We start from the raw sequence: 10,597 nt of genomic DNA, 5'->3' as shown, positions 1-10,597 counted from the left end.
ATGGTTGTCCATTAGAGGACTATCAGTGCCCCTGTCCGTGCTGGTCCTCAATGCCCTGGACTGGAGCAGCTGGAGTAAAGCACTTCACCCAAGCTACTGTACAACAGCAGTGTCTACGCACGACCCAATTCCACAGCCTGTCCACCCATTGTGATGTGTTACCCCTGTGTTTTGAAAATCTTTGCCAATATACAGTGAAACGTATTGAAGGCATTTCTGTTTTCCAATAGGTTTGTGAGCTTCTGCACTTTCTGGACTGCCGTTTAACAGTGAGGGGGAAGTATAATTAAATGCTGTCATCGCTGAGGAGAACTAGTTTTTATCACAATGAGAGTGTTACATGACATTACATTAGAAAAGCAGGCTGTGGTAAATTACTTTAAATTGCAAACACAGTCGTCCTCATCAAACACCTACAAGAGGAAAGTACAAAGCTCAGAAGGAACTACTTTGCAAGACCTGGTTTCAACGCTCCATTTGTTTTATATTCTGAATCATTTTTGGCACAGGATTGATCTTCTACAGCAGGTAAGCAATGCAGAAATTATGAAACCTTACATTTTGAACAGATAAGGCTAAAAAAAAGGCAGAAAAACTTTGTTACGGCCACGTATCTGTACTGTACTCTGACAAAAATTTCACTTGGTGATTGGACTTTAGAGGCTGGAGAAAGTAACTTATTAGTACGACACCAACTCAAAAGAACACATGTTCAATTGACCCAATTCAGAATTTTGTGATTTACTGTTAAGTTAGCTTCTCTCTTAGTTTAGTCCTTTCCCAGACAGATTATTATAAATTATGATCACCTAGATTTTCCAACAGATCCAGTTCAGTAGATACTTGGCAAGACTGACCACCTGTTGATCTGATATGCTGATCTTCATTACTTTGGCTTCTGTAGCTGTGTAACATCAAATGTTTGCTTCATTGCATCAAATGGGAGTGGTGAACAGAAGAGAGCTCAGATACTCAGAGAAGCTGCTCGGATGTGTATTGTAATATTAAATGACACTAAATGAAAACGAGATACAGTACATTTAAGTACAAGATGTTTTTTCCAGGTGCACAAATTTATTATAAAAGTATAAAAGCTATTGGAAAGGCATATTTAGCTGTAAGCAGAGCGCATAAAGTTTTTTTTTTTCAATTGAGTTTCAACACAAAATGTGCTTAATGTGACCTTCAACAATATTGGTGACATTGTGGTAATAAGTAAGCCAGCTAGTTCTGACAGGAACCTTAAGGGGTTTTCGCTGCGTACTCCACATGTTGACAATGAATGTCTTTAGGATCTGCTGCAATATATCTGTGTTGCTAACTGCACTATTTGTACTTGTACTTACTAACTGTAAGACTTCAGATTGTTGTTTGACGCGTTGAGAAACCCACTCTCTGCCTGGTGAATGACAAAATAATCGCAGTGTTTTTACTCCACCCTGTAATGTGGACTCAGGTATCACATTCATTAGGTCAAGATAGGGGTACCTTTGAAGCATTGAAGAGCTCTTTGTGTGGTGGTGCTGTAAATGTATGCTGTAAATCATGATAGCTTTGGTACATCAGAAGTTAGTTTCGAAAAGCTGCAGAATTTTGGAAAAAAGAAGCCTGTGTGTAAAACCACAATTTTACACTCAAACTGAATGCTCAGATTTTAAAAGCAGTGTCCAACATAGAAGAATGAATAAGAAGGAACGGTTTTACTCTTGTACACAAGGTATAAATGGATTAAGAAGTCCTGTTTCTTGGGACATTTTGGTCTTTCTTTACTTATGTGGTATAGGTTTGTTGTGCAATGTTGCCCCAGTTCCCCTTAATGTCATGCATAATTATGGCTTCTGTGTTGTCTTTTAAGTTTACAAAATCATTTCTTGGCCTCTATTGCTGCTTTGTAAAAACAAACTTCTTCCGGCTTTGTACCCAGACTTTTGCCACATCAAAAACATTTCTGAATGGATCATGTGGTAAACAAATCTAATATTTACTCCTTATTCGGCATAATGGGTAAGCATTGCACTGACACTCAAATTCTATTAATTATGCTTCAGGAAATCAGGAAAGGATTCAAAAACATGATAAGCAGTCAGGACAAACAGTAACTGATAAGATTATGTAACAGCAAGGTAATTGATCATACAAAGATACTAGTTTTCCCCACAGATCAGTTATCTCTTGGTATGAACTGCATTACTTATTCAAAAGAGTAACAATGACATATCCTTCTAAAACTATCCTTATCCCTGTAGTGTTGATTTTATAAGACCTACATTTCCAAGTACAATGAAACAGTAATGCTTCGGAGTTAACAGACCTTGAAAAGGCAATCAGTCTGGAACCTTAAAATGCTAATTGACCTTTAATAATATCTGCAATTGTTTTTCTAAGCACTGTTACATAATACTTATTCTGCGACAAAAGGTTCCAGTTGAAATTGCACTACTTAATGTTTAGAAATATCATGAAAGGAGTGGTAAAAGAGGTACTGTAAATTTGTTCTTTTCTGAAAAAATTAAGCATGTTTCTTTTCATTTTATTCCTGCCCAGTTGACAATCAGGCTTTACAAATGTGGCCTGCCTGTAAGAGTCATGTATCATTTGACTTGCTGTGAGCTCCGCAGCGTGTGACAGGAGAGTTATTGCTAATTGGAGGAGCGGCACGTCTGTTACTCGCATCACTGCAAACCTGCAGAGAGACCAGGAGGCCACAGCACTCATTGCTGTGCCAAAAGCCAAGAAAACCCTCTCTGAGTGAAGGCAAACCAGCCCTGGGGGGCACGCAGACAACTGCATCCATACCTGGAGACCCCCAGTCACACCTGGTCCAAGGTTCGAACCATCAAGACCTGAACAGTAGGGCTCAGCTCATATTCTGATCACACAGGAACTCCTAGAGGAAAGAATGTTTCACTAAACTTTACCCACCTGAGAACTGCATGAGTGCTGTGCCTGTGTTCCAGTCACCTTTAGATCTAATGTCTATAGAAAAGGAATTTTAATATCTAAAAAGAGCTGTAGAGACTGAGTAAAGTGTGGTGGGATGGGAATAGTTTGATTTTTGCCCAACACAAACATCATATTGCCAACCCACATCTAGTACAGTCAATGTTTCTCTTTCCTGAGACAGCAGAAACTATTTTAAAAGCCAAACATTGCATTTAAACCTGACTATAAAGGGAAATTAGCAGAAACTAGATTTATAGTGTATCTCCAGAGCTGCAATAATGAGGGAGTCGATTGTCGATTCTTTTCACTAACAGAATTTTGTTTTGTTTGATCATTGTAACGTCACTTATGGCATGGCACAGTTTATTGACATATCATTTAATTAACCAAGTCATCAAACCTTTCTCTGAACTGGTATCTCTCCATGAAATATTCCGTTTGATTGAAGACTCCATAAAAAGAACATCATACTGACCTTAAAAGCTTAGACATAGGTCAAGCAGTAATATAAATTGAGTTCACAGGATACAGACACTGTTTTGACTCATGGGAAAGAAAGCTTTAAATACCAACCAGCAAGGGAAAAAGTCTCACCACTTGTTTTCAATCTAGTTAAAAGTGAATATTTCATTATTTTTAACACAAACTGACTCTGACAACCCATGGGATGCCAAAGTTATGAGAGAGAGCACCTTTAATTTTCCCCACAGCTTGCTGCTGTTTCCATAACAACTGTATTGTGTGTGTTATTTTCTTTTGGTAAGTGCAGATACTGCAAATGGGTAGTGAATTAAACACCTTTTCAGTAGCGCACTGCAGGCTCAGATTGATTTATTTTTCCCCTCCTTCACGTCTGAAAAGTTCATGGGCTGTGGCTGCGCTGTCTTTGTGCTGCAGCTGTTTGAGTAATAGATGTGTGCTCTTAAAAGGAATTAAGGCAAATCACTGCTGTTTTCAGCCATTATAGAGACTGGATTCTTTAGTCAAAAATATTCACCACAAAAAGCAAATATTACATGCCAGTCAAAGCAAGTGGCATCTGTCAGGACAGAAACAATACGAGGCACAGACAGTACCCTTGAAAAAGCAAGCGAAGGCCTTTTCATAGATTTTTCGTCAATATCCAAGGTTGTCTGCTGCCTAATCTGAATGAGTGCCGAGTTCTTTGGGAAATTATAATGAGAGGGTAATTATTTATATGTTTAATTTCACAGAACATCAAAAAACATTTTTGTGCCAAGATATCATTAGCACGTCTTTACTAACCTGTGCTTAATGCCCTGTGTAAAACAGGCAGGACACAGTGAAGACTGCACAGCTGGGATCAGGGACTGGGATCTAAAGAAGTCCTGCAGGGCTTTGGGAAGTAAGAGGAAACCACAGTCCCTGTGCATAACCCACAAGGACATGAGGAGAACATGCACACTTGACACAGGCAGACGCTCAAGGCCACAGTCAAACCCAGGAGACAGAAACTATAAGACCGCAGTGGTAACCACCTTGCCAATCCTAGAATATTTTCATTTAAAGAACGTTTTAGGAATGGAAACAAAACAATCCTTATGGGGAATGATGACATAAAAATGCTTCCTGAGCATTAATGACCCAAATGCCTCTCATCTGTCCTGTCTGAAGACCACTGTATAGAGGGACTGATATGTCCAAAACAGGGAAAAAAAAAAAACTCAGAGCAATCAGTTTAGAGCTTATAAATGAATTTCAGCCTCGTCCTTTCAGAAAGGAGGAATGATGATTTCCTTTCATTGACCTTTGGTCTGACGTGTACCTCAGAATACACAAGCTAATTGGATTGATTCATCCCGCAAAGCCTCAGTCCTTCAGCTGCGTCCTTTTGGGGAAACGGCAGAAGAGCGGTTGTAACTGAAGCAGTAATTGAAGACGCCTCACCTTTAGAATCACCCCGAGCTGTATTATTTTCTAACAAACTGGGACTGTCAGTCTAGCTTCATGGCCCAGAATACAGAAATTATAATCAAAGAGCAGGGCTGCCACTTCCTAATTAGACACTTTCCCCTTTTTCTTGATGCCCTGCGTTCAGAGAAGCATGTTGGCTGAGGGCAGAAAGTGGCAGAATGAGTGGCCTTCTAATGAGGTATTCTCAATATCTTCACACCCAGAAGCTTCTTGTGTAACATTTAACACGTTGAAGCCTGCTGATACAGTAGCTGCTTAGAGAAGCTGTCACCTAGAACGTCTTGCTGTGAATTTAGATTTAGATATAAAGTTAAAATAGAAAGAGTGAACACATTCATGTAGCACTACAATTAACACCTGATGTTGCTCTGATCTCATGCTGAAAGGGGTTAAGGGAGATGTGACGTCTAGACCTTTGCCAGGATATATACCACATGCATTTATTTTAGGCATTTTATATGTATTAGTTCTATTACAGGAGGCTGGTTTTTATGTCTGACGAGAGTATACATTACTCAGTGGCGAATATATTCAAAAGTTCTTTATATCATGATTGCTCGTAACGTATCAAATGGCTTCCTGCCTATTATGTAATGTTTTTAGAAGTGTACTGCATGTTCCTTAAAAATATTTCCAATAGAGAAGGAACAGAGGGAATTCCCAGAAAGACTGCTGGTAACAGAGAGGAAAATGGTCATTCTGCTGTAATGCTACATTTGGTTAAAACCATTTTCCTTCTGAGCTAGGTACCCAGATCTGCACTAAAATGGCTTTACATTTTTCTGCTATAACTAGGATTCATTCTTCCATAAGACATTAATTAACACCACCTTTGGAAATTAATTGACAACCATGATTTAGAGTACAGCTGTAGGAAAGGGCACTTCTACTATAAAAAGAATACTTTGACAGGATACAGGATATTTGAAAAGGACATTCACAGTAATTGCCATGGAGCCACCATACATGTTGAAAATGAACAGCATTTACCTCCCTAATGAGGAAGATTGTTCCTGTAGTTAAATGATATGTGTTTTACAGATGCAATGCTTGTCACAATCGTAATCCCTCCTCTTCAAGGTGCTCCGGCTCTTTCACATTTTAGTTGATTTTGTGCACTTGCCTCCTATCCTGCCCCTCCTTATTTAACCAAGAAGTTTTTACCATTCTGGGCTCAGCTTTTGGGAGATGGATGCCCGGAGAGACCTGGTGGCATCAGCTTCACCACGGCGTCCTGACCGTCTGGGTCCGGGGCTCGGAGCGACCTGGCCTCGTTAACCCACTTTTATTTCCCATCCCTGCACCAGATCCCGCTTGGTTTTTTAAACCTTATCTTGTCTGTCCTGGATGGATCACCCGGCTCTGGACTCTTGGACTTCGACCTGGATTTTCCCTTCGGTCTCCCTTGGACTAGTTTGCCTTGTATATATGATAACACATTAAACTACTTTTAATGAAGGGAATTGGAAAATTTGCATTGTTTGTACAATGGCCTTGCCAGTACTAAAGTCTCAGTACCATAGCCATAACCAATATAAGGCTGTTTTAAAAGACTTGACCCTAGAAATCAAACATCCTTAGAGCATTAATATGATTAACCCCCAACAAAACTGCAAATGATGAAAGAAAACATTCAGCATGAATGCTCTTTAATTCTTTCTGATATGATGTAATATAAGGAGTTTGTGTTGTGTTTGTCTTCCACAAAGAGCAATTAAAAAGATGCGGTAATTTCCACAGAGGGTGAAATACCTCATGAATATGTTCCAGAATGTCTTTTAAAAAAATATTCAGGCAAGAGAGAACAATTTTGCTCAAGATCCACCTGATCCTACAGCACGCAGCAAAAGAACAACCCAAGTTCCTGCTACGCTGATCTCTCTATTATTGTATCCAGGTCACACTGACCCTCTTGAGATTGGATAGAGGATAAGAAAACATTGCTCCTTCAGTTTAATAACTGTGCTCAATATCACGTTATTTTCTGATCGTTCACAAAAAAACTATGACTGAAACTGTGTCTGCAGTGGCGAGATCAGTTTACTTCTTTTTGTCCGTAAAAAACAGTGAGGTATTTAACACAACCATTTTATGAAACGCGTGGACAAACATGATGAATATTTTGATGCTGTTTTTGTAAGGAGAAGCAATTAAATCCTCCAAGTCATATAGTAGTTTACAGTGCTCCACTCAAATAGTACTACGACAGGAGTAATCATGCTTGAACACAGAAGTCGATTTGTACTGTATATACGGCCTATTCTTGTAAAAGTGTCTTGTATTGTATAGCTACACCACTGAACATACTTACAGTACATTGGAAATCTTAAAGGGGTGTTTGGTTTGTCGTTTGCCGCTGTTACTGCACTTGATCCTGGACTGTAAATAAATGATACAAACTGAAACCATTTCACTGTAAATGGCCAAATGGGGCCTATACCACAGAAGCCAACCCTGTTGATTAAGACATTGCAGGTTTTGGTCTGGGCTGTCTTTAAGCCAGTCATGATACAGCAGCAGTGTTGCAGAATTTGTGGAAACAGTGGCACAGAATGAGCTCAGCGTCACTGGGATTGAGTTTGCTGGAGCTCGCAAGGTCAGCCAGAGCCTGCAGCACTGTCAGCGAGAGAGACGTCACTCCTCCGGAGGTGAACTGCTTTTTACGGGCAGTTTGGGGCACTCAGTGTGAAGAAGAGTCAGATAAAATCACATGTGTGGTTTGCTTGTTCGGGAACCTTTTGCGACAGCGAATGGATTGAAAGCCAAATATCGCACCTTTGGGGACTGGCTGATGGCAGGTCATTAAAAGAAAACAAGCATCTCAACATTGAAATTCTGAAATAAAGTCAATGTCAGTGCGGGTGGTGCAGTATGATCATGGCATTTTTTTAATATAAAATATTTTGATATATCAAATAATCTTTATGAGTCAAGACTTCAAATTGAAAATCTACTTTTTATGTCTAGATCGGACAGATGCTCTTTGTTATTTGTGCCCGCAGTTTTGGATACACTCTGCTTATCTGCTTACCGAACTCTTTTCTTTGTAAGCTTTCTTTTCTTAAATTCCTACTCTCACGTCTCCTCTTCCTGTCGGAGACCGAGCAGGTGGAATATCGTGCTTGTTTTAGGCCATCTTAGCTGTTCTGTTTGAAGTGCTTCATGGACTCTGCTATAGTCTTTGTTAATCTGGAGATTTGGAATATTTTTGAATTCCTCACACAGCCTGGCAGGCCACGTAGCTTAAACATTCACTTAAAAAAAGTAAAAACATGAACTAGGGAGCACAAGTGGTTTCTTTCAAGAAATGGCTGCATGAGGTCATCAGGTCAATTAACTAGATGGGCCAAACAGACTCCTCTTGTTCTGTCATAGCAAAAAAATGAACACCATCACACCGTTTTCATCCTCGTGCTTCATTTTGTGTTTAGAAGACTGTGTATCGTGGTGAGGCTCTTTGGTACTCCTCTGCTACATTTCTGAAGAAACATTTTCATAACCCGACAAATTTTAATGACCAGATATGAGCCATAAGGTTATGGTTGGGGCAGATATGAAAAACAATTCTCCCTGCCCCTGGCCTGATACTGGTCACTTGTGGGCTCTAAACAGACATGGGCTACTCCCTCAACCGCAGATAGCTCTGCCACATCAAAAGACTCTATCTACTGCTGCAGCAGCATTTTACACTGTCTAGATTGCACTTCAGAGCACAGAGCCCTGTCACACAGCAACAATGGGAAGGTAGTTGTGGGAGAGTTTTTCAGCAGATGAATCAAGGCCTCTCAGCTGTACAGAGGTGGAGGGACGACTAAAGGAAGCAAATGTAATTTCCGAGGACAAGCAATTATGCATGCATACAAACCTAAAAAAACATACAGGGTCTTGGTGTGAAAGCTGTGCAAGTCTTCTGAATCCCAACACTGGCTGGGGGTTACATCTCAATTTCAAACTCTGAATCATGTGGCTCTGGTGTTACAAAAGATTAGTTGTTGTCATGTAAACAGAATTTCTTACAGGGAGCAAACCACAAATCAAACCCTCTCATCTGTGACCTACACATCTCTGCATGTGATAAATGTACGCAAGTAAATGTCTCATTTATTTAGTGCAAATTTTCACCAGTTAATTTAGTTTTCGCTGTTTTATCCCTTCTGTTTTGAAAAATCTTCAAAACCAAGGCATAATCAGTGCTGGATCTCCCATTAGGCACAGTGCCTAGGGCCTACGAAATTTTAAGGGCCTACAAAGGAGGGAAACACTAGTGACTAAGAAAACGAGCTGAAACAACAGGCTTGCGATCGACTCTAGGTGCTCCCAATCAATAATCACACGCTATCTAGCGGCTCTTCTAGAAACTAGAAGTATCGAAGTGATGGTTGCTCGACTCGCTCCATCAATCACGTGGTTTAGCATGAGAAGAGTTTAAAGCGCATCACGTCAATCGACGTCATTCAATTGGCGTTTACCCCTCGTTTTACACATTTCAGAGTGACAGTGCCTGGAGCCTACGAACACCAAAATCCAGCCCTGGGCATAGCGCAGTCTTTAAAAGGTTGTGAAAATGGGAAAAAAAGACATTCTCTCAGAAGTCTGATTCACTGGAGTGATTCCAGGTGTGATTTAGGATATAGCTTTTTAAATAAAATTACACTTTGCACATCTAGATTGTAGTACTGGTGATAATGGATTCTCATGGATCAATAGAAAATGTAAGAAAATATATTTTATAAAGTTCAGGTGGGGAGCTGCGTCAGCATGCGTAGGCTGCAAAGGAAAAAGTAATAGGTTTATTCCATGCTGAAAAAAAGAAGAAAGAAAACAACGTATCGGCCGTGGAGCTTTCTTCAGGTGTGAGGGTGTGATATGTAGGGTCAGATGTACTGTGATGGCCATGAGTCCAGCTCACTGCCACCCAATACTGGAGTAAGCAGTAAATGAACAGTCAGGCACAAGCTTCTGTTCATGTAGAAAGAATAATACAATTTTTACTTATGGGCACTTTTCAAGAAACAGGAAATTTGGACTTGCCCCTGTTTTTCAGTAGTTAGTTTTGCGTAAATGTACCCGTTTTGGTATTTTATGCATTTTACACAGCTCCTTGGTATTCTATCGGTCCTGACTTTTATTTATTTTATGACCGGTGTGTTAAGGATGGTTTGTGAATGTGTTGGGTGGATGTTATCCCTTATTGGCATAAAAGTGTGCATTTTTATGTCTTTAATTGTATGAGCAAATTAGTTCCGTGCAACTGGTTGTTGTAGCAATAAACTTGATTTTCTGTAATCTGTCTTGAATAACACATTTCCTCTGGACTAATATTAAATATTGCCACTAATATTATATTAACGTTTTTTTCCATATTTATAAGTCACAAACGCTTTTTTTACAACTTTTTAATGACAGTTTTGTTTTTACATTTGATATCCTTAATATAATGAGCCTTACCACCACTCATTCATCAAGATGCTCTTTGCCCACTAAGTCAAATGATGCAATTGCAAAATGTATCTAGAGGACAGGTGTCAGGCTAGATACACGCAGACAAATTACGTTTTTTATATCGATTCCGATTTGCAGAAATGAAAACTGCCGCCATCTATATTTATACGTAACACATCTATACAACATTTTTAAAAGTGTAAGCACGATTCTCGTAATTATTTTGTCATGGTAATAAAAACGGCGTCCATGTGCTGGAGCTGTCAGGTGGAGATTC

The 10,597-nt window shown here is 39.7% G+C and overlaps 1 protein-coding gene across 1 annotated transcript in view; it reads left to right on the top strand.

Annotated features, from left to right (window-relative positions):
* Positions 1-368: 368 nt before the first annotated feature.
* Positions 369-10,597, top strand: part of pemt (phosphatidylethanolamine N-methyltransferase) — a 78,744-nt gene continuing 68,515 nt past the window's right edge. Inside the window, exon 1 of the mRNA XM_069181001.1 lies at positions 369-528. The gene's annotated coding sequence lies outside the window, so the exon portion shown is untranslated. The remainder of the gene's footprint in view (positions 529-10,597) is intronic.

The sequence above is a fragment of the Lepisosteus oculatus genome, chromosome 19, assembly GCF_040954835.1.
Source record: "Lepisosteus oculatus isolate fLepOcu1 chromosome 19, fLepOcu1.hap2, whole genome shotgun sequence".
Taxonomy (NCBI): domain Eukaryota; kingdom Metazoa; phylum Chordata; class Actinopteri; order Semionotiformes; family Lepisosteidae; genus Lepisosteus; species Lepisosteus oculatus.
Note: the sequence above shows the minus strand (reverse complement) of the source record. Positions and strands in the feature narration are given on the sequence as shown.